General features: G+C 43.7%; 1 protein-coding gene across 6 annotated transcripts in view; it reads left to right on the top strand.

Moving 5' to 3' along the window:
- Nucleotides 1–20,113, top strand: part of HIC2 (HIC ZBTB transcriptional repressor 2) — a 99,309-nt gene that overhangs the window by 71,015 nt on the left and 8,181 nt on the right. For 3 of the 6 annotated variants that reach the window (XM_043529301.1, XM_037878328.2, XM_043529302.1), the window contains one exon: nucleotides 13,540–13,683. The exons of the other annotated variants lie outside the window; for them this stretch is intronic. The gene's annotated coding sequence lies outside the window, so the exon portion shown is untranslated. The remainder of the gene's footprint in view (nucleotides 1–13,539; nucleotides 13,684–20,113) is intronic. 6 annotated transcript variants of the gene reach the window in all.

The raw sequence follows: 20,113 nt of genomic DNA, 5'->3' as shown, positions 1-20,113 counted from the left end.
AACCTCCAGTGTAGACACCACTAGGTTGACAAAAGAATTCTTCCATCGACCTAGGTACCCCCTCTCAAAGGGACGGATTTACTACAGCGATGGAAAAACCCTTTCTGTCCCTATAGCAAGAGTCTACACTACAGTGCTACAGCAGTATAACTGCTGTAGTGTAGACATACCCGTGACTGATGGTTTGGGTGTAACTCCTTCCAAGAAAAGGCGGGGGAATTCAGAGAATGTTTTATTATTTATTTGACAATTTAAGTACTCCTCTGTTTACTTGTTTTTATTAGAAGACCTCGAGCTTGCAGTTAGCAGCAGTAAATTGTGAAAAAGCGATAATATTTTCACAGAACTTTGTGTGAAACTGTTTCATCCTCTTGTTCCAGACCACTTTTTGACCCTAAAACTTTGGGGGTATTATGCCAAATCCTCACGAAATGGCTGCTTTCACATCAAAAACCTGTGAAATGAAAAGTTTCAAAGTTTTCCAACGTGAATTGATATTTTTGGACAAATTAAATTGGGTTTGCTTGAGAATAAGATTTCTTTTCCATGGAAAGGGGACCATTTTGGGAGTAGAAAAAACACTACATTTTGTGGGACTTTTCCACACAATTGGACCACTTCGTTATATTTTGAATGGAAACACTCTTTGACTTTTTCACTCACCTTCATTTGAGGGTAAAACAGAATGGGTCACCTTTTGAAAGCCCTAATCTGCAAGCTGGCCTGTGTGACTGGATCCCTGAACTTTGTATGGCTGCAGATGAGCACAGGGACTGGTCAGCATAAAGCAGTTTGCAGGATTGGCACCAAAGTTGCTTCCTAACTGTCTGTCTGTCTGTATGTAGCAGTGGTTTTAAGTCACCACTTTAATTGGTCAGTAAAACTCAGCATACTGGTCCAATAGGTCATTTGCCTCTAGCCCGGTAATAGCTGTTAGGGATGGCGAAGAGAAACTAACATTTGTCCATTTTCTGTTCTTGTGGGGCTTGACCAGCGTTTTGTGGTTATGGGCCTAGGGGCACAGTCTGAGGGGCACCATCCACTTACCTGTGAAAACCCCTGAATGGGCTGGAAGGACTAATGGGAATAACCCGAGCCTACTGGAACAAAAATATCCTTTAAAAATGAGGTGTCCTTAGAACAAGGTCCTAGGAGTCACGACTCCCAGGGTCTAGACTTTGTTCTGCCACTGATCCATGCTGTGGCTTCCCCCTGGCTGAACTGATGAACTTCTGTATAAAATGGGCATAGCACATTTCAGAGAGGGATAAGGCCAGGGGCGCTGGAACGGTTTGTATTGGGGAGGGGCTCTGAGAGCCATGGAACCCACTTCAAGCCAGGGGGTGCGGCAGCACTGCAAGTGCCCTCCCCAACCCCAGTTCCAGCACCTACGTATGAGGCTTAGTGGAAGGATTTCTCTAGCGCTTTTTGAGTTTGACATAAAGGTGCTAGAGAGCAAACTGCTGTCAGCTGAAAATGAGGTGGTTGGCAGAAGAGCACTTTCTGAAAAGGAATGACCAAATAAACCCTGGTCGGAGCAGGTCACCGGGTTCCCTTTCTAGCCACTACGTTCTGGGCTTTCAGAAAAAGCTGAGGCACCAAAATAAGGGGTCAGATCCTCCAAGCGCTCAACCCGCTGCGTGATGGCCACTTCTGGAAATCCAGCCCTTGGTTTTATATCTGAACTAGCACACGTGGATTTTGGTCCAACTTAGATGTTCCAGCGCACCATGTAAAAACAAATGAGGAAGTATTGAAGTGAGACAGACTTATAAAGGAGGGAAGAGCTCATGCTATATAGTCTCCTGAACCCTGCCGCCTGTTAAACAGTGGGGTGTCTTCCCCCACTCTCCTCCAAAAAGTTAATTGAGTGCAACACAAGTCTGTGTGTTTTCCATCTGTCACCCCACCCCACAAAACCCCTGCCCTGCTGAAGTGCTTCCAAATACTGGCATCTCTGGGAAAGGGTTATAAATCACTAATTTAAAGTCTACAACAGGATAATTAACTAACCAGTTTGATGTAAATGGCTTAATGGGGCTTTACTAGACCCTTTGAACTTAAAGTAGCACTAAAAAGTAAACTGTAAATACCTTCAAGAAAAGTAATGCCATGTGTGAATGTGTCACTCCTTGGAGTGAGTGAGCCTGTTTTACTTGCCTGGAATCCAGTGGCTCATGTGACAGCAAACATGTCAATGGACAAAACACCCCTTTGAGATGACTGCAAATCCTCTGGAACACCAGAGTTTGCGCTCTTTGTGGGTTACTAACCCACTTTCCCTGCTTCAGAAAATAAACTGAATTCTCAGTTGAAGTGTAACTGTAATGAAGTGCATTGGGATTGAAGAAAAAGCCCTGAGGGGGAGGGAACCATAGAGCCCACCCTCACTTTCCTGGGGCTGTATTTGCATTAAGGTCTTTTGGCAAGCCCAGGCAGGAACACTAAATCACTTGAGCTGTTCGACTTGGTTTCAGAAGACCTTGTTACTTACTGAATCGGCTGATACAATGCACGGCCCCCGTGCAGCAGATTCTAGCTGTAGCTTCAGGGCCATTCGGGAGAAAGGGAGTCGCAAACTCTATGGAAAGGAGCCTTTCCCTTCCACAAGATGAAGAATGATTTAGTGACTAAAGCATCAGACTGGGGCTTGGGAAACCTGGGTTCTGTTCTAGTCTCTGTCACTGACTTGAAGTATGGCCTTGGGGGAAGTCACTGATTTCTCTGTGCCCTGTTTTCCCCAGCTGTAAAATGGGAGTAATGCGCTCATTCACTCTCCCTCACAGCCGTGTCCAGGAAGGTTTGTGAAAAGCTGAGATCTGGTACGGAAGGTGATGACAAAATTCAGTACTATACTTTCATTGCTCAGGTGGCTTCCTGCTTTATTGTAATCAAAGAGTAACTCTGTTTACTGTCATGTAGGAGAAGAGACAATAAAATGGCCCCAATTTGTTGACTGAAGAAGTTGACAGAATTGGCATTTCCGGCTTGCTGTGGGGGTGTGGGCGATATCAAGGAGCAGTACTGATTTAATTCAAGTTTGGCATATGTTGACAGAGAGGTTTGGGAAAAGCTTGCCCAGAGCCTGCCTACACTAGGCTAGAGCTGTTACTCTCTCATATGAGCACTAAAACTAGATCACAAACTTAAAAAAACAAACTATACTCACTCACTCACGCTGCTTGCAGTGTCTGCTATTAGGTAGTCACCCCCGCTACACCAGTACACCTTAGTACGCAGGCTTTGATATCTCAGCATCTGACCGGGAAATGCTGTGAATACTTTATCTTAATCCCTCACTCCCACATGCTGACTTGAATCCAAGGGGAACTTTTGTGAATATTCTAATTATTTCAGTGTCGTTATAACCATCTTTTTTTTAAAACATTTCTTATCGGGCACAGTGTTCACCAGGCCTTTTATGCTGGATCTTTCAGATTCAGTGTCTCAAATGGGGAGGCAGAATGGCATTTAATGGTTGTGCACAGCAGGGGAAAGGAACCCTGTGGTGGTAAAGTGCTTCTTGTTTTGTGGGGGGTTTTTTCTTTCTAATTTATTTTTTTCCTTCAAACTATTTTTAAGATAATTTGTCACTGAGTTCTCCAATAATTTGACTCATTAAAAGAAAAATACTCTTTACTCTTTCTAGGAAAATAGCAATTAATTTAAAAAAAAAAAGCAGAGTTGAATAACAATTTTCTTTTTTTAATTAGCAATGATCCAAGAAGGATGCACTGGGGGCTAAGGTTTGAATTCAATGGTGCTGAATTCCAAATGGCTGAGATCCAGCAAGATCCACTGGGATTTTGGCCATGTTAAGTGGAGGATTTTTTTAGTAGGTTAGCATTCTCATGAGACTTTCCACCATCCTTGGCAAAGTCTGGCATTTTCCTGTGAAATTTCAGCTGCCAGAACTGGAAAGAGGGATGGATCCTTACAGTTGTGTGGTTTTTTTGTTTTTTAATTCAAACCAGGGAAAAAAGCCTTTGAAACCAACACCTATTTGGAGATTTAAATATCTTGCTCACGCAAAATTATGGAGGTTTAGATTTTAGGTTTTGTTTCTTAAATACAAGCAGTCCTAAATGTAAAATTCAGATCTGAACCTGGATTTTCTTCTACCTGAAGTTCTAATGTGTTTTAGATAAGCCCATATCTTTTTTTTTAAAAAAAAAACTTGTTTTATATCCTAAAATGGGAATACTATTCATCAGTTTCTAAAATTTGTAGTATGTATAAATAATCACTGTGGGTGGGGATTTCAGCAGCTCCTAAGTCACTTACAGTATGTCTTCATGGCAGTTAGAGATCCACACCAGGCCCGTGCCAGCTGACTCAAGCTGCAGGGCTATTTAAGTGTGGTGTAGACAATTTGTTCGGGCTGGGGCTGGAGCCCGAGTTCTGGGACCCTCCCACCTTTCAGGGTCCTAGAGCCCCAGGTCTGGACGTCTACACTGCAATTAAACAGCCCCTTGGCCTGAGTCCGAGTCAGCTGGCAAGGGCCAGCTATGGGTTTTTAATTGTAGTATAGACATACTCTTAGGCTCCTTTATAAATCTCAGCTTGTGTGTTTAGGCCCAATGCAGGAATTTCTCTTAAAACTACCCTAGTCATGGAATTCAGAATTCCAAAGCTCTGTTTATTTCCTCCACTTTCTTACTAAGACCATGTTTTTTGTTTTGTTTTTTAAAAAGTCAGTTTTCTTCTGAGACACACCAACCTGCTGTCCAAGATCCCTTTGGCTCTGCAGTTTGAGGGGCAGAAGCTACCCATAAACCCTGCTGTTAGCATTGTAGATGTTTCTGTGGCTGTCAGTGATGTCTGTTCTTTGTATACCAGCTAAACCCAACAGAGCTAAGTAGGGTTCTCCCTGTTATCAACTCCAGGAATGGGTGTCAGAAAATCTCTCTGCTAAATAGTCAGGGCAAAATGAGTGGGAGAGAGCAATAGCACTGAAAATAAAAATGCTAACAGTAAAACGTAGTTTAAAAAAAAAAGTCACAAATTTAGACCAGTGTCTGTTTCAGGTTCTTGGGTGTATTCATTGAATGGCCTTCCTGTTAGAACAGGAGATGAGAATTCAACCCCTTTCCCAACATGTCACATCCAACTCCTGCATAAGATCCAGCCGCTGTGCCAAGACCCATTACCTGTTCAGAAATGAATATGTACAGTTGGGAATATCTCTGTGAGGGAGCCAGCATTCTCATATACAGCTGGGATGCATTAAACCAGACTGATGAAAAATTGGCTAAAAAAAGTTAGTGTTTTTTTAAAAAAGGAAATAACCCCCTTTGAAAGTGGAATGTTTCTCCAGGCTGCTCCCAGCCATCTAGGATTTCTCCCCTGTGTAAGATGACGAGGGGCCCAGTAAATACCTTGTTACAAAACTCTCATTGACTTCAGTGGGAGACCTGGATATGCAAGGACTAACTTTGTGAGAACTCAGAGATACGAGGACTCTTGGATACGGGTGCATTGTCGTCGTTACTCTAAGGTCTGCAGGAACACTGGTATTAATAAGGAAGCTGAGGAGAAAAGCCTCCGAAAACATCAGCATCATAGTAGTCGGGGATGGAGAAGACCTACTACTAGTACGTTATCTTCTCCTCCTGTCGCAGGATGGACTAGTTCCTTGTTGCAGGATGGATGGATGGTGAGGTGGTTTTTGCTATTCTAATTCTTTAAAATGGCTGAGCAGTGTATTTTATCTTAAAGACTGACATCTCTGCGGAATTCTAGAGAAATCACCTTGAATGCTGTATAGCTAGGGTAGTAGATTGATCAGGCAATCAACCAACCAGGGGTTGAAGACAGCTGGATTTCATCAGAGTATGACTGTTTCCTACCTAGTGTGGTTAGGGTTCTTGATGAGTGCAGTTTCTTCACCTGCTTGAGTCTCACCTGGTGTTTTGTTTGAGGCAGCAAGGATGCAGATTGTGCTGATGCACCTGCACTGTGGCACAATGATGCTTAAATTTAAGTTAGCCCACCATGTGGTTAAATGCTGTTCAGCCAAGGTCCTGCAATGGCAGTTAAATACTGGGTACAGGTGTTTGAGAATTCACCATGCCAAGAGTAAAGTTTTAGTCCAAATATATTCTTCCAAAGAGCATATCGGCATCCCTTCTAGAGAGCTCCTTGATGCTGTTACTTTATTTTAGTGAGCTCAGATGGAAATGGCAGAGTGGTAACCATTCTTTTCCCCCCTGATATGTAGCATCCATGTTCCTTGAGGTGGTTACTGATAGTTTGTTCTGTTTAGCTGAGCCAGACTCTGATATCAGTGATATGGCTGTAAACGTACTGGGATCAACTACTCCATTTAAACCAGTGTAAATCAGTCCAACCTGCTGTTTTTACCACCTGCCCCTTCAAGTGGGAAGGGGAGAGCTCTATAGGAAGTGACTTGGCAGTTTTTTATATTTAAATAGCCTTTTAGTTCTTCACTCCTGCAGCTTTGGAATACACCTCTGTGAATTCTCATCAGGAGTGCCTAAGAAACCTGCCAGCCAAGCCTAAAACTTGAACGTGGCCCCACCTATTGCATGTTGTGAGAGCTTTCTTTGGCACAAAGACTATGCGTCTGCACCTCTTGCTAGATTCAGCATTGTCACAGCTTCACCCCTCATGGTTGATTCTCCAGTAGCTCCTGTTTCTTCCAGGGTTATCCTCTATAAATAGAATCTGCCTCACCCCTCTGCTCCCCAGCACCCTTGGGGGCAATTGCCAAATGAGGTTGTGCTAATATATCTTAAAGAACTAAGGGAATCCATTCTGTCTTCATATAAAATGTTCCTTGAGGCTTCTGTCCTTCAGCAAATGAATAGGCAGTTAAAGTAGCAGTTTGCATAGGTGGTAACTGAAGATGAATGACTTTTGAAATACTTAACCCTGGGTATTCAGGCAGTTACCAACAAAACACCCATAGGTAATCCTGATAATGGGACTTTCCTAGTTGCCCCATACTCATGGCTTGATTGTTTTGTAACCCATAGAATGTACTTTAAACTGGCATTATAGAATTATGACAATATACCTGCCTAGGTCAGTATCTACTCACTTGCCTTTATTGTGGTGGTGATGATGGAAAATTCTAATGGCATCTCACTCACCTGTCCAGAAAACAAAAAAATCGCACACCCCAAGCAGACAGAATTTTGCAAGCGGTGCTGTTGGATCTGCTTTAGATTGTGCCACACTGAATTCTCTCAGTATTTGAAACTGGTGCCAGAACACGTAAGCGTGAAAACTCAGCGACACGGGAAGGTGGGGAACTAAAAGAGAGCCAGGGTGGGGAACCCTTCATCACTGTGCTGTAGACTCTAGCTCTACCAACTCAGGGTGAGATTCTCATGGAGTAACAGCAAAATCTGGTCCTCCAAACTATATGAAGCAACTGGCAAGTGATATGCTCAGCTACCATGGTGCTCAGCATGGTATAAAAGCCTAGACAGACACAGATGCTTTGTAAATGAATCATTAGTGGTACACAGATGCAAACTGGCAAATTAGACTCTACTGGATGAAGGGAAGAGAAATCTCCCACAGTATATTTAATCATCCTCATCACCTCTCTGTTAAAACATTAATCTCAACAGTGTCAATAAAAGCAGATGTCCAGCATAGGAAATCTTCCAAATCACCTCTAAAATAAAAACAGGGTGCTTGTTAGAGTAAGTCAGGTGAGGGCAAGCAGTATCTCTAGCAGTCCTACCAACAGCATTGATTAAGGTTTGGAACAGCAGTGTTTTTGCAATTTTACAGACAGCATCTCTGCTCCATGATGATTATTTATTATTTACTACTCCTTATTTGGTACTCTGTGAAGTTAAATGGTGCTTTACAAAGTAAGGCATGCGCCCTGTTCTGCAGAATTTGTGGCCAATTTCATCTTTCACTGGTTTTACTCTTTTGCCTTTTACTGGTGGGAGGGAGAGGACTTTCCAGGACAAGAATCTCTAGCAGCTGACTCAGAAGTGGAGACTTCTCTGAGGTGTAGAAATCTGTACAGGGCTGAGGAACCAGTTAGTACTTAGCAAACCATTCATAGTACATAATGGCTGCTCAAGGTAACTGAGCGCCAAAGGCACCTCCTTCATTTCTTGCTGAGGAGCTGGATGACGACTTTGCTGTTTAATGCATTACGTCATCGCTAGCTGCACAGACATTTGGGTCTAGGCAAAAATCGCATACCTGTGATAACAAAATCTATTTCTTTGTCTGTTGAGGACACCCAACTTCTGTGCTCTCTGGTAGTCAGGATGTAGAAGTGTAATGACAGCTTGGTCTAAGTTCTTATGGCAGCGCAAAATGTGCTCATACACCTTTTCCTCTCCTCAGCCCCTGCCATCATTGCCTTCACACTGAGTTTTTAATACAGCTGCTGCAGCAATGAGTGTATGGGGTTATTGCACTGTCACACTGTGCAGCCAGCTCTGTGTGGAATGCTCCTCTCGTGACACAACCAGCAAAGCTCGCTGAGGACACACAATAAATGGGACTTGTGTGGGAGAGTCTGTCTCCAGATCTGCCCCGTTCCCTCAGCACTCCAGAGCCTGGTTTAACAAACTTTATAACTCTTAATTCTCTACTGGCAATTGCAACAATGCAAGTGGTAGTAGATCGGAATAGTGGAGCTACAGCTATGAAGTTTGCTAGTGTAGGCACAGCCACAGTCGGGCAAAGGAGAGTGCCAAAGATTGAGTGGGGCACTCCCTCCCACTCCGGGATCCTGAAAGGGTACGTCTACACTATGGGTGCTACCGCAGCACAGCTGCAGCTGTGCTAATGTAGTGTCCGTAGAGTAGGTGCTTCCTGCATCAACAGAACTGCTTTTTTTCTGTTGGTGTAGGTATTCCACCTCCCTGAGCAGCAGTACTTAGGTCAATGGAAGAATTCTTCCATTCATGTAGCAGTGTCCGCACCGGGAGCTAGTTTAGCTTAACAGCAGCTAACGGTGGTGCTCAGGGGTGTGAATTTTCCCCAGCCCCGAGCAATGTAGCTGGATTGATCTAAATTTTAAATGTAGACCAGGGCTGAAAATCTAAAACCTGATTTTCCTCTCTTCCCTTGCCAACTAAACTCCGCAGCCAGTGCTTCCTCCTTCCTCCAGGCTGTCCAGCACACTGATGTTCAGCTCCTCTTATGACAGGAGGAATGTTTGCTCCTTTCCCATCCCTGACCACCTCTTTATTTACTGTCACTGCTGGAAGGATAGTCATGCTTGGGGTTCGCTGAGGGGCATGGCTTCACATTGGAGCAGGACTTCAGCAGAGTATTCAGAGCTGCTTATAGCACCAGTGCATGTGCAGTGTCCTGTTGGAAAGGGTGTGCGGGAGGGGTTGAGAGAACGAATGATGGGGCTGAAGAATGTAGCTCTCATGGTTTATAGGTTAGTTCGTGGCTGTAGAGTCTGGACGTTGATTTTATGTGATGCAGCATGGGTCAGGCAGGCATGTTGCTGGTGTTGATGGTGGACTTGGTTGCCATTGTACATGGTGCTTGGTTTGGCAGTCACACTAGTTTTATGCAAAGGAAGATCGTTAAAGGGGAAACCTGCCTGCCTGGAGGTTTTTGACTTCAGTTTTAACCCTACAACCCAAAGAGGAAATGTGCTAATTCTTGAAGCTCTAAGATACAAGCATAGTAAATTCCGTCCCCTGAATGGGCAAAGAATCTCCTGGACTTCTTTCCACCTCTCATGAGTCACTTGCCAGCTTTGGCAGAGAGTTGTTCTATGCCCAGTCCCCTAGCCTGCCATCCTAAAATGAAACATGGCAAGCCAGGGCAGGTAGGGGAAACCTTGACCATTTGACTTGCTCCAGGCAAGAAAGTCTTCGAAAGGTCTCAGACATCCAGATAAATCTTAAAGGAAGAACTCTGTATATCAAGGCCCAAAGCTAACTGACTGTAAGAAGCTAGAAGAAAAGGAGTACTTGTGGCACCTTAGAGACTAACCAATTTATTTGAGCATGAGCTTTCATGAGCTACAGCTCACTTCATCGGATGCATACTTAATTTTTGCATACATAAGAACGGCCATACTGCATCAGACCAAAGGTCCATCTAGTCCAGTATTCGGACAGTGGCCAATGCCAGGTGCCCCAGAGGGAATGAACAGAACAGGTAATCATCAAGTGATTCATCCCCTGTCACCTATTTCCAGCTTCTGGCAAAGGGACCTGGCTGGTAGGTGCGTCAGGGGTGTCTTCTGCTTGTATGTGCTGGGTCTGCTTAAGGATATGGACGTCTTTCTGAAATAAGAGGCTGTGTCAGACGACAGCTTGGCTTTAGGGCTGCCTTTGTCTGGTGGGTTTTGTCGAAATGCAGGTTTTGGTGAGCTTGTTCAGCCAGTTGTGAGTTGCAGGAGTGTCAGCGTCTGTTGCTTGCTACCTGCTCCTCCTGTCTCCTGTGGTTTTTGTTTCATGGTTCTGCTACATCCCTGGAGTCCATCATGCTTGGCAAATATCACAAGGGTTTCACTGCTTCATGGGTGCTGGTTCATGCGGGCAGCAGTAGACAAACGTGTTCTGTACAAGATTTCTGCTTAGGGATGGGCAGCACAAGCAGAGACCAGTGGGAAGCTTGGTCTCCGTGTGAATGGGGAGGCTCCACCAGTGAGAAATGTATCTTTATTTAAACAGTTCTGTGTTGTTTCCGCAAGCTGTTTTTCCCTTGCAGCAGAAACCACTGAGCAGAGCTTCTTGCTTCACAGTAGCTAGTAGCAAATTGCTGTAATCTGTATGTAAATCTGCATTTGAGCTGCTGTCTCACTCCAGATTCCAGAAATGCTTTAATGCGTTGCTCAGCACCCCCCTCCTAAGCTGGGTATCGCCACGTGCTTCCCAGAGTTAGTGTTGGCACATGCAGTCACCATTATGTACTCAGCAGTAGCTTACCCACAGCCTGGATGTCATTGGCTTACTCCAGAAAGAGACGAGAGGTAAAGGTTCCAGTTCACAGGGGCTGAAACCCTTGTGCCTAAGCTAATACAGACACTCTGTTTAAACACAGCTTTTCACACTGGCAGTGGTCCATTTTAAACTGGTTCTGCACTGCTGATCCTGGTCCAGTGTAAACTGGGTCAGTAGGAGTGTACGTGCTTAAATTTCACCTTTGTTTTATTGACAAGATTTCATCAATCTGGCCTGTTTTGACAGCTGTAATCTTAATGCAAAAGGCCTGTTATTTCAGCATAAAAATGATTTAGTTACAAAAGTGACAGGTGGTATTGGTTCGGCTTTCTGTATATTTCGGGCCTGAACCCAGCACACCTCCAGGCAGAATGAAGAACCTTCTCTCTGCATTCTGTATCCTCTCCAGGGAGGAGCTTTATAGCTGCAAGGCCAGTGGTCCTCATTTACTATCAATCCCTTTTTAAGGAAATTCATTACAGTGAAGGTGTCTTGCAGTTTGATTTTTTTTTCTGGGACATGGAAATGATGGCCAGGATCGTAACTTGAGAAGTGCTATCCAATCATTAACTCCCAGCTGGACAGGCACACAAGGCAGGCAAAAAGAACTAGAGCTATGCAAATGTATAATGTGTTGCTCCCTAACGGGGGAGCAGAACCTCATTGCTGAGAGTCCTGTGAAGCTAGGCAAGGTTTCTAGTCCATGAGTATCTATGAAGCTAGGCAGGGGGTTTATTTCCTCTTGGACAAGCTTTGTAGATTGTAATTTCTACTTTTGCTGAGAATTATGAAATATCAACACTGTCCCTCATAAAAACTATGCCTGATAAGCCAGGTAGGCCTGAGCCCAAAAATCAAATGCTGTCTAGGAACTTTCCAACCATCCTTCCTCTTCCTGAGTTTTACCTTGTCCTCCTTTAAAGCCTACCTTGCCTCCCCCCGGCCGAGTTTTTTTTTTTTTTTGGGGGGGGGGGGGGGGCGGGGGGGGGTTACAGGAATGTCCACAGGCTTCCAGGTAGACCAATAGTAGGAGGGATGCTGGGAGACAGTGTGGGGAAGGGAAAGAATGTTTGCCATGTTCTGTCCTTGAACCCCTGGTTTATCAGGCCCAGACATATTGTGTAACTGTGTTCACCTGACAACAAAATTCACAGCACTAAAAGTGCTTTGCAGGCTCTCCTCCAATTTGAGGCAAAATTTAGTTTTAATTACTTCCCTGATTTCACAAGTGGTATATACCTCTTTTACAAACAGCCCTGTAAAGGGACCCATATTTAATGTCTCATCCAAAGGATTATCCTTCTCAGTAATCCTTCTTTATTTGATTATGCTAACTCCTGAGGGAGGAGGCTCTGCGGCTGTAGGAGTTGCACTAAGTTTCACAAGCCTGGAGCATCTATGTAACATTCACTTAAAATGGGGAGGTCGCGTAAGTTTTTTCTTTTCGGCAGGAAAGGTGGAATTATACATTTTTAATGTATAGCAACCTTCAGCTGCAGCACTGCAGTGTAGCTGCTTCCTGCAATGATGGAAGGGGTTTTTCTCTGCAAGGCGGTAGCTAGGTCAATGGAAGAATTCTTCTGTCCACCTAGCTGTGTCTGCAATGGGGAGTAGGTTGAGCTATCTGCGTCGCCCAGGACATAACGTTTTCACAGCCCTGAACAATGTAGTTTGATGGACCTAAGTTTTAGGTGGGGACCATGATGTAGTTTGCCATGAATCGGTTTAATCCTCAATCACTGAGACACAGTGAAAGTCTTAAATCGTCAAAGAGCTCCATTATCATTGTGGTACACTGAGGCCTGGTCTACACTTAAAAATTAGATCAGCAGAGCTACGTCACACAGGGCTGTGAACATTTTTGTGCCGTGAGTGCTGTAGTTAGGTTGATCTAATCCCTGGTGTAAACACAGCCACCTGCTGCCTCTTGGAGAGACTGATTAACTAGGTAGATGGAAAAGCCTCTTCCGTCAGTGCAAGAAGCCTCTACGCTACGGTGCTTCCCCGGGAGAGCTGCAGCTGTGCCACTGTAGTGCCAGTACAGTAGGCCATGCCCTGAGGTTTGGTCTTGGAATAATGGACTCTTTCCCTTTCTGTATATAACTGGGTCCACAGGAAACCAGATTGGCTTAACGCAATGGCAGCTCTGTGACAGACGGATTTCAAGGTAGGGCAGTGGCAGCTTTTAAAAGTGCTGCTTCAAAGCCATGCGAAAAGCATCGTGTAGAGTATGGGACTCTGAAGATTGTGGCATGAAGACTTCAACAATGGAGAAGCATTTCTATGTCACCCATCACTGTAGTATCTAGTTGCTAGATAGCCTTCAGGGGGCAAAATGAGGTGATGAAGGTGTCTTATGGACAGCTATTCCCTGGGAAGCATTTCCATGTTCCCATCTGAAGCTCTTCGGGTTCTTGTATTTCTGAGAAAGGAGGTTGCCAGGGAAAAGGATCCAAGACGTTTGCAAGGGGTTCCCCATAATGTTTGCACATCCCTGCCCTGTGCAGTTCAACAGTCTGAGAGGGGGTTAACGATAGAAGCAGTTGTTGTTTTCTTTAAATTAGGTGGCCATTTGAAATGTACGTTTCAATTTTGATTGCAGTTTTTTAATTGCATTTAACAGCGTCCCTGCTGGTTCTTCATTCAGCATCTGTGCAGCCACGTTCTATTGATGGCCTGTTGTGATTTCAATGGAACATCATGGGATGTACCTGGCACGTCAGGCAGCACTGGATGGAGGTGCCCTTAGCCCAATGTACCTGGCATGGTAAGCGGCAACAAAGTGGTTAACGTGCATTCTAATGCTCAGAGTTTCAACACATAACAAGTTGCCCCTGCTTTGCTGCAGCTTCACGCAGACCTGATCGCCCTTTGTTTTCCTGGTATTGTCAACACATACTAGCCTTAAGGAATCCCTGCATTCTTCACCCTCTTGAGTTTTTCTGCCCCATGTGCAGTTTGCTATGCATCAGGTATCTGGCACTGCTTGTTACCTTTTGGGCAGGAGGACACAGTGCTGCAGGAATCCTCAAACCTTTTTGCTTTTCACATTTTGAGGACAGAAGCCAGGGGTCCCTAGCTGCTGAGCTTGTTTTTCCCTCATGCTTCATGTCCAGACATCACAGCACAGGCTACCAAACCCAAGGATGCTTGTGTCAAAAACCAAGCAGAACAGATTCTGCAGCAGTTCTGAGGCATTTGCTTTAGTAAGCAGAGACTCCCTTTCTTTTTGAGAGCAGTTCTGCACAGTACTAATTTCACCACAGCAGCCCAAGTGTGGCTCACGTTAATTTCCCAACATCTTACCCTACGGTTTGACAAGATATCACACTCCTCTCTTCTCTCCCCCATCCCCATTCCTACCGCTTTAACTGTGCAGCCGGTTCCTACTGTGCATGCTGCTCGGCCCCTGCTGTGCACACCTCTGCCCTTGTATTGCTTGCAGGGCTAGTCTGAAATATATTGAGATGAAGTGTGAGACTCTCTCTCCATGAACACCATGGTGCTGTGTCCAGTTTCCCACCTGGATCTCCTGGGGTTTCACCCCTTCCACCTAGAGCTTTTGCTGATCCTCTTCTTTTTTTTTAGAGAGAGAGAGAGAGAGAGAGAATGAAAAGGGGGACTTTATTGACGCTGCTTCAGCTCCAGTGCTTTGACTGTGTTCAGGGATGGGAGGTTGCCGTTTGGGATATCACTATCAGCACATCCCTAGGGCCAGCTTTGACTGCTTTAGAGCTGAACCCATGCCCCCCATGTGTGTTTAATTACGGGGCATTTGCAGCTCCCCAGGGGAACCCGTGAGGCACCACCAGTCTGCAGGGAGGTGAGCATCCGTGAGAGCCCACGTTTCCTACGCCTCGTCCCAAAGACCACAATGAAATTAACATGTGGGCAGTATTCCCACAGCGCAGATGGTCGTGGGGTGAAGGGAGCGTTAGAGTAGGAATACATCCTGATAAAGCCCTTTTTCACCCAAGCCTCTCGAAAAGGGCTAAGTGTTGTCACCCCATTTTACAGATGGGGAAGCTGAAGCAGAGAGAAGTGAAGTGACTTGCCCACAGGAATTTGGTGGCAGTTGGACACAGCATGCATTCTTCTGTCTGTTAAAGGCTAGAGGGACCCAAATAAATTGGTGGAAGAAGAAAGCAGAACAGGGAATAAACTTCCCGTTTGTTTGTTTGTTTTTTTTGTTTGTTTTGTTCATGTTCACCAGAGTGCTGCAGAGCTGCTGGGGACAGCAGGCAGTCAAGGAGAATACCACCTTTTCCTTTGTATATTAAAATGTGCAAGGCAGGCTAAAGTTTAATGGCATCTAATTTGATACAGAGCTTCTAATCTCCACATGTTAGATTTTTATCAATCATAGAGTTACTTCAATACACAACTTCTCCATATCTAGCCTCTCTGCCGCCCACAAATTCTCTAAATGAAGCAAGGGATTCGTTAGGTCTGCTTTGGAACAATTCTTTGCTTCACTGGTGTTCCTTTCAAAATATAAACACTGTCCAACACTCCAGTCTGAAACTCAGCATTGAAATCAAATAGCGTCTCCTGCCATAGGTTGCAAAGATAGTTATTCTTCATTTCTTTGGGATTTGCTTTGGGGATGGGTGTAATTATCTTTTTTTTATGGTCCTTAAACAATCCTAAAGCACTGTAGTGGCATTTAGTATTTCATCCTAAGTAATTATTTTTTGTTACTGTTTGTATGTGTTTTGACAGTCTAATTTTAACCAATTTCCTTCCGAAGTCTTGATGGAAAGGAAGGTCTTATCACTTTGTAATAAAGCAGCAAAGCTCTTAGAGCACATGGTATGTTCTACGCTGTATTCAATGCCCATCAGACCAGAATATGCCCTCGTTTGGCTTTGAGCCACTGATTTAATAAATTGATTATCAATTCTCACAAGCATCCAGTTCCTTAGGCAATATTGCTTATGAAGACACTGCCAGCTCCTAGTTAGTGTAGGTTTATTTTAATGCTGTTCATTGTGTGTAATATCATCTTAGAAGCATAACATTTCTGTTCTCTCCCATTTTTCCATTAGCTAGACTCTGGCTGTGGGTGGGGGTGAATTCCCTGTAACGCTAAGACTCCCATTTTGTTTCCTTCCTTTATTGTGCATCAGGATCCTTGATGAGGTTCACACTTCTGGAAACGGTGTATGCTAAGCGGTTGCTGTTACTGCAGGGTCACTGAAACTGGGCAGGAGCCTTCCTTTATAACTGGGTTATCTCTACTACTATGTGACCAATACACCCCTAGTTCTGTTTGGTCCTAGACAGTATGCAAAGGACGCTCCACTGTGTTTGATCACAAATGTCAGTAATAAGTCTCCTACTCAGCAAAGAGAGTCTGCCATGTTTTTAAGTATCTTTCTTAATGGAAAAGCATCTGAAATCCCACTGTGGCCATGCTACTCCTGGAATGGAACAACTTTTGTTTTTTATTTCCTTCCCCTAGAATAGAGCAAGGCTTCTTTCAGTGGTCCAAAAACAATCTTAGCATTTGATGCTCCACAGTTGTTGTTTTGGGTTTTTTCAGGAAGCTCTCTCTTGAGCATTCAGCACTAATACAGTTGTAAAGCTTTAATATCCTGTCCCCTTTCAGAGCTATGATACAGGTGCACCAGGTATTTATAATAAAGTTGTAATGTTCACCATTTATTTATTTGGAATGCTGTGGTATTTTTTTTTAATTGGATCTATGCTGTTCCTTACTGTTTGGGAGCATCCTAGGGATTGTATAGTCTCCTAAATGCTATGGATTGCTGAACAATTCCTGCACCCATCTAGTGAACAAGAGGATGCACTCCATCTCAGGATGCATCCCTGTTAAGTAGGTGTTTGGAGCTGGTCAGTTCTGGACCAGTGTCTGTAATGGATTTATGATGATTTGCTGAGCACTTGAGAAGATACAGATAAGGGCCAGGTCTACGCTACAAATATCTGCTGGCATAGTTGTGCCACCTGCTTTTGCTGGTAAAGCTTATTTTGCTTGGGGGGAGGCTGAAATAAGCTGTGTCCACACTAGGAGCTTTTTGCTAGTACAATATACTGATATAGCTATACTGGCAAAGCGCCTCTAGACCTGGCCTGGGACAGTGCTGCTTCATGGAGTTCACTACACTGTTGCTGCTAAATCAACTGGAATCTCTAGTCTGGGGAACACTTAATCCGTTACGTTGCATTGGAGTGCTTGGAGTTGAAAATTGACTACTGGTTTTAAAATCTTCAACCCCATCTCTGCTACTCCATGATTGCTTTAGAAAGCTCACTGTTTTTCATGAGTGCCACAAAATAGCAATGTGTGGTAGTAATTACTTAATACTTGTGATGCTGATGCACAAAGACACATAAGGAAAATTGAAGCTCTGTAATAAGCAGTCATCATTAAAGAACACGCACCATGCTAAAAAAACTAAAGAAGACTGACTTAGGAAGGAAGGTCAGATGTATTTTCATATCTCATAAATAAGAGTTAAAATTCAAAACTTCTTTCTTCCCACCCTTCCAAGTACTGACTTGCCCATTTAGGATAGTTACTTCCATAGTTGGCATTTGTGCTGTAACGTGGAAATGAATATGCCAGCTACTTCAGCTAGTTCCCTGATTTATTTGATATGATTTAATCAAAGGTCTTTCCCCTGAGCAACTGCAAGAGCCCTTTAATCTCTGCAAAGCCTTATATCAGACTGGCATTTGCAATTCAGGCATATTGCATGTTCTGTGTATACAAATTTGCCTGGACATCACTATTTCCAAGTGACACAAACTGTGAAATAAGTTGGGTTTTAGTTCAGTAACCTACTAAATTTCTCATTTGTCTGGCTAGGCAAGACTTATTATTGTCTCTCATTTTCCTTCCCACATATTTCCTTTATGGAACAGCTTAAAATCACTCTCTTTTTGTGGGAAGGGGTGTTATATGCACATAGAACAACAATCATACTGTTAGTGAAAACAATGCAACTAGCTGACCATTTGCTCTGCTTGAGCAATAGGTATTTATTTATGTGTAGGTGTTGTATTTAGTTATGTTGTAAGTAACGTTTTTCTCCCCTTCCCTGTCCATATGGCTCGATGACGCAGAAGTTAGTCATATTTTACAGGACTAGATGATAAATGTGGGTATCTGGTGCTTTTGTGTGCTGCTGTCTCTTCCCCTTAATCAGGAGTTCCGGAAACAAGCCATGAAAACCAGACAAAGTGGATGTGTGCTGCGACTCTCCAGTTTGGCTAATTACAGCATGCATAGTTTTTTAAAGTGCTTGTCAGTATCAAATAGTGGAGACCCTAGTCTCCTAGGGCTTTCATGCAGCTAGTGTGTGCTTCCCTAGCAGACAGAAATGCCATATGGGGAGGGGAGAAGAAATGAATAATTACTATTTTGCTCAGGCTTGTATTTTATTCTTAGTCCTCCACCCTTTCTAGCATCCACCCATCCACCCATCTCTGGGAACAGTGTTACTCTTCTGCACAGTAGAGGCCAGATTCACCAGTACGCTCTGGCTGCCTTGTGTTACTGAGACAATATAAAACAGCCAGGGTGTACCAGTGAATGTAGCTCTTGGTATTTAAATTTAAATACCAAGTATGTGTGCGCGAGCACTGGATTGGATGAATGTGGATAATGAACATGATTTGAAAATTTTACCAAACACCTACTCACTGTCAGATCCACCTACTAGCCAGATGTAAAAAATGAGTCTTGTAGAAGAGTAAACTGACTGCCTTGCAAACTATTAGCAGCCGTGGAAGCACCGGAGGAGCAGCCTGTTAGCCGACTTGGGAAGAAAGCTTTGCATTGGCTTATATTTGGAAGGTTTTCTATATAGCCATAAGAGCTAGAAACTCCGCTGTCCAGTGAAAGCCTGCATGGCACAGAAATTGATGGCACAGGCCACCCTTGACAGGGAACTCTTAACCATTTACCACTGGCTAATGGTAGAATGGATTTTTTTTTCCTTCAAGCCTCGAGATTGACAACATAATTCAATATTTCTTTAGCCTGAGTACATGAGACTTGACCCAGAGGGATAAGGTGGGTCTGAATGGGGTAATGGGAAGCACAAGTAATAAAAACATTAACTGGTAACTAACTTACTGAGCTTAAAAAGAGGAAGTTAACCCCTTCACTGCTACCAGAATGTTGCTATATTCCAGGCCTATTTCCTTGGAGAAAGCCATTTGAATGATAGACAGCAGGATGGGGAGTGGGAGAGAAGCTTGTAATGCTGAAAGAGACCTAGTGGAAGCAAATTTTCACTACAGTTCTGGATTTCATATGAGCATGGAGGGAACTAGAAAGATGTAGACAAATGGGAGGGAGAATATTTTGGAGTATTCTAAAGGAGTTGTCAGCACATTGGAACCTTCAGCCTTTGCCCAGCCCGTTTCCCTTCTTTTCCTTTTAGAAATCCAAGGGCTGGTCTACCCTCCATTCCTGGACTGCTTTAACTAGACTGATTTGAAACTGGTCTTGTTAAGTTGGCACATCTAGTGTGGTGACAGTTATATCAGTGCAAAGGTACTTAAAGTTATAGCAATAAGATCTACTGGTATAAGGTGCCTTTATACCAATATAACTGTTTGTGTGTCAAGTGTAGCGGTTGTACTGATTTAACAATATCAGTATAAAATCACAGCATTAACTGAAATAGTTAAATTGGTACAAAAACTGTGTGGAACAGGCCCAAGTCACAGAGATGGTTAAAAGCATGAACACGCTCTGGCAGATGCTGTATATCCCAGAGAATCCAGCCAGAACTTTTATGGCCTCCAAACGCTCTGCTTAATTCTCTGTTCTCACTTCTCATGTTGCTTACTGCTGATTTTTGGAGACCAGTCCTTATATTCAATTACTTCAGTATGAACTCTCCCTGGGTAAGAGCTTCATAATGAAGATGATAGTGGTTTTATTCCAGATCTGGGTCAAAAGTTAATTGGAATTAATTCTTGAGGTTCACTAGAGGGAGAAGAATAGAGGATAATCTACAAACTAATTAACCAAGGTCTAGAGAACGTGTTGACGTGTGTTGTATGTTTGGTGTTTAATAGAGATCAATGAATTTAAGCAACCATTTATAATGAGAAAAATCACAAACTTTTTTTTTAAGAGGAAACTTACATTTCTATCTGGAGGAAGTTCATTAACCCCAGACTGGTTACCCAAAACTTGTTTGGCTGGGAGGGAA

The sequence above is a fragment of the Chelonia mydas genome, chromosome 15 (assembly GCF_015237465.2).
Source record: "Chelonia mydas isolate rCheMyd1 chromosome 15, rCheMyd1.pri.v2, whole genome shotgun sequence".
Classification (NCBI taxonomy): domain Eukaryota; kingdom Metazoa; phylum Chordata; order Testudines; family Cheloniidae; genus Chelonia; species Chelonia mydas.
The sequence above is the reverse complement of the archived record's forward strand: the minus strand, read 5'-3'. Positions and strand labels throughout refer to the sequence as shown.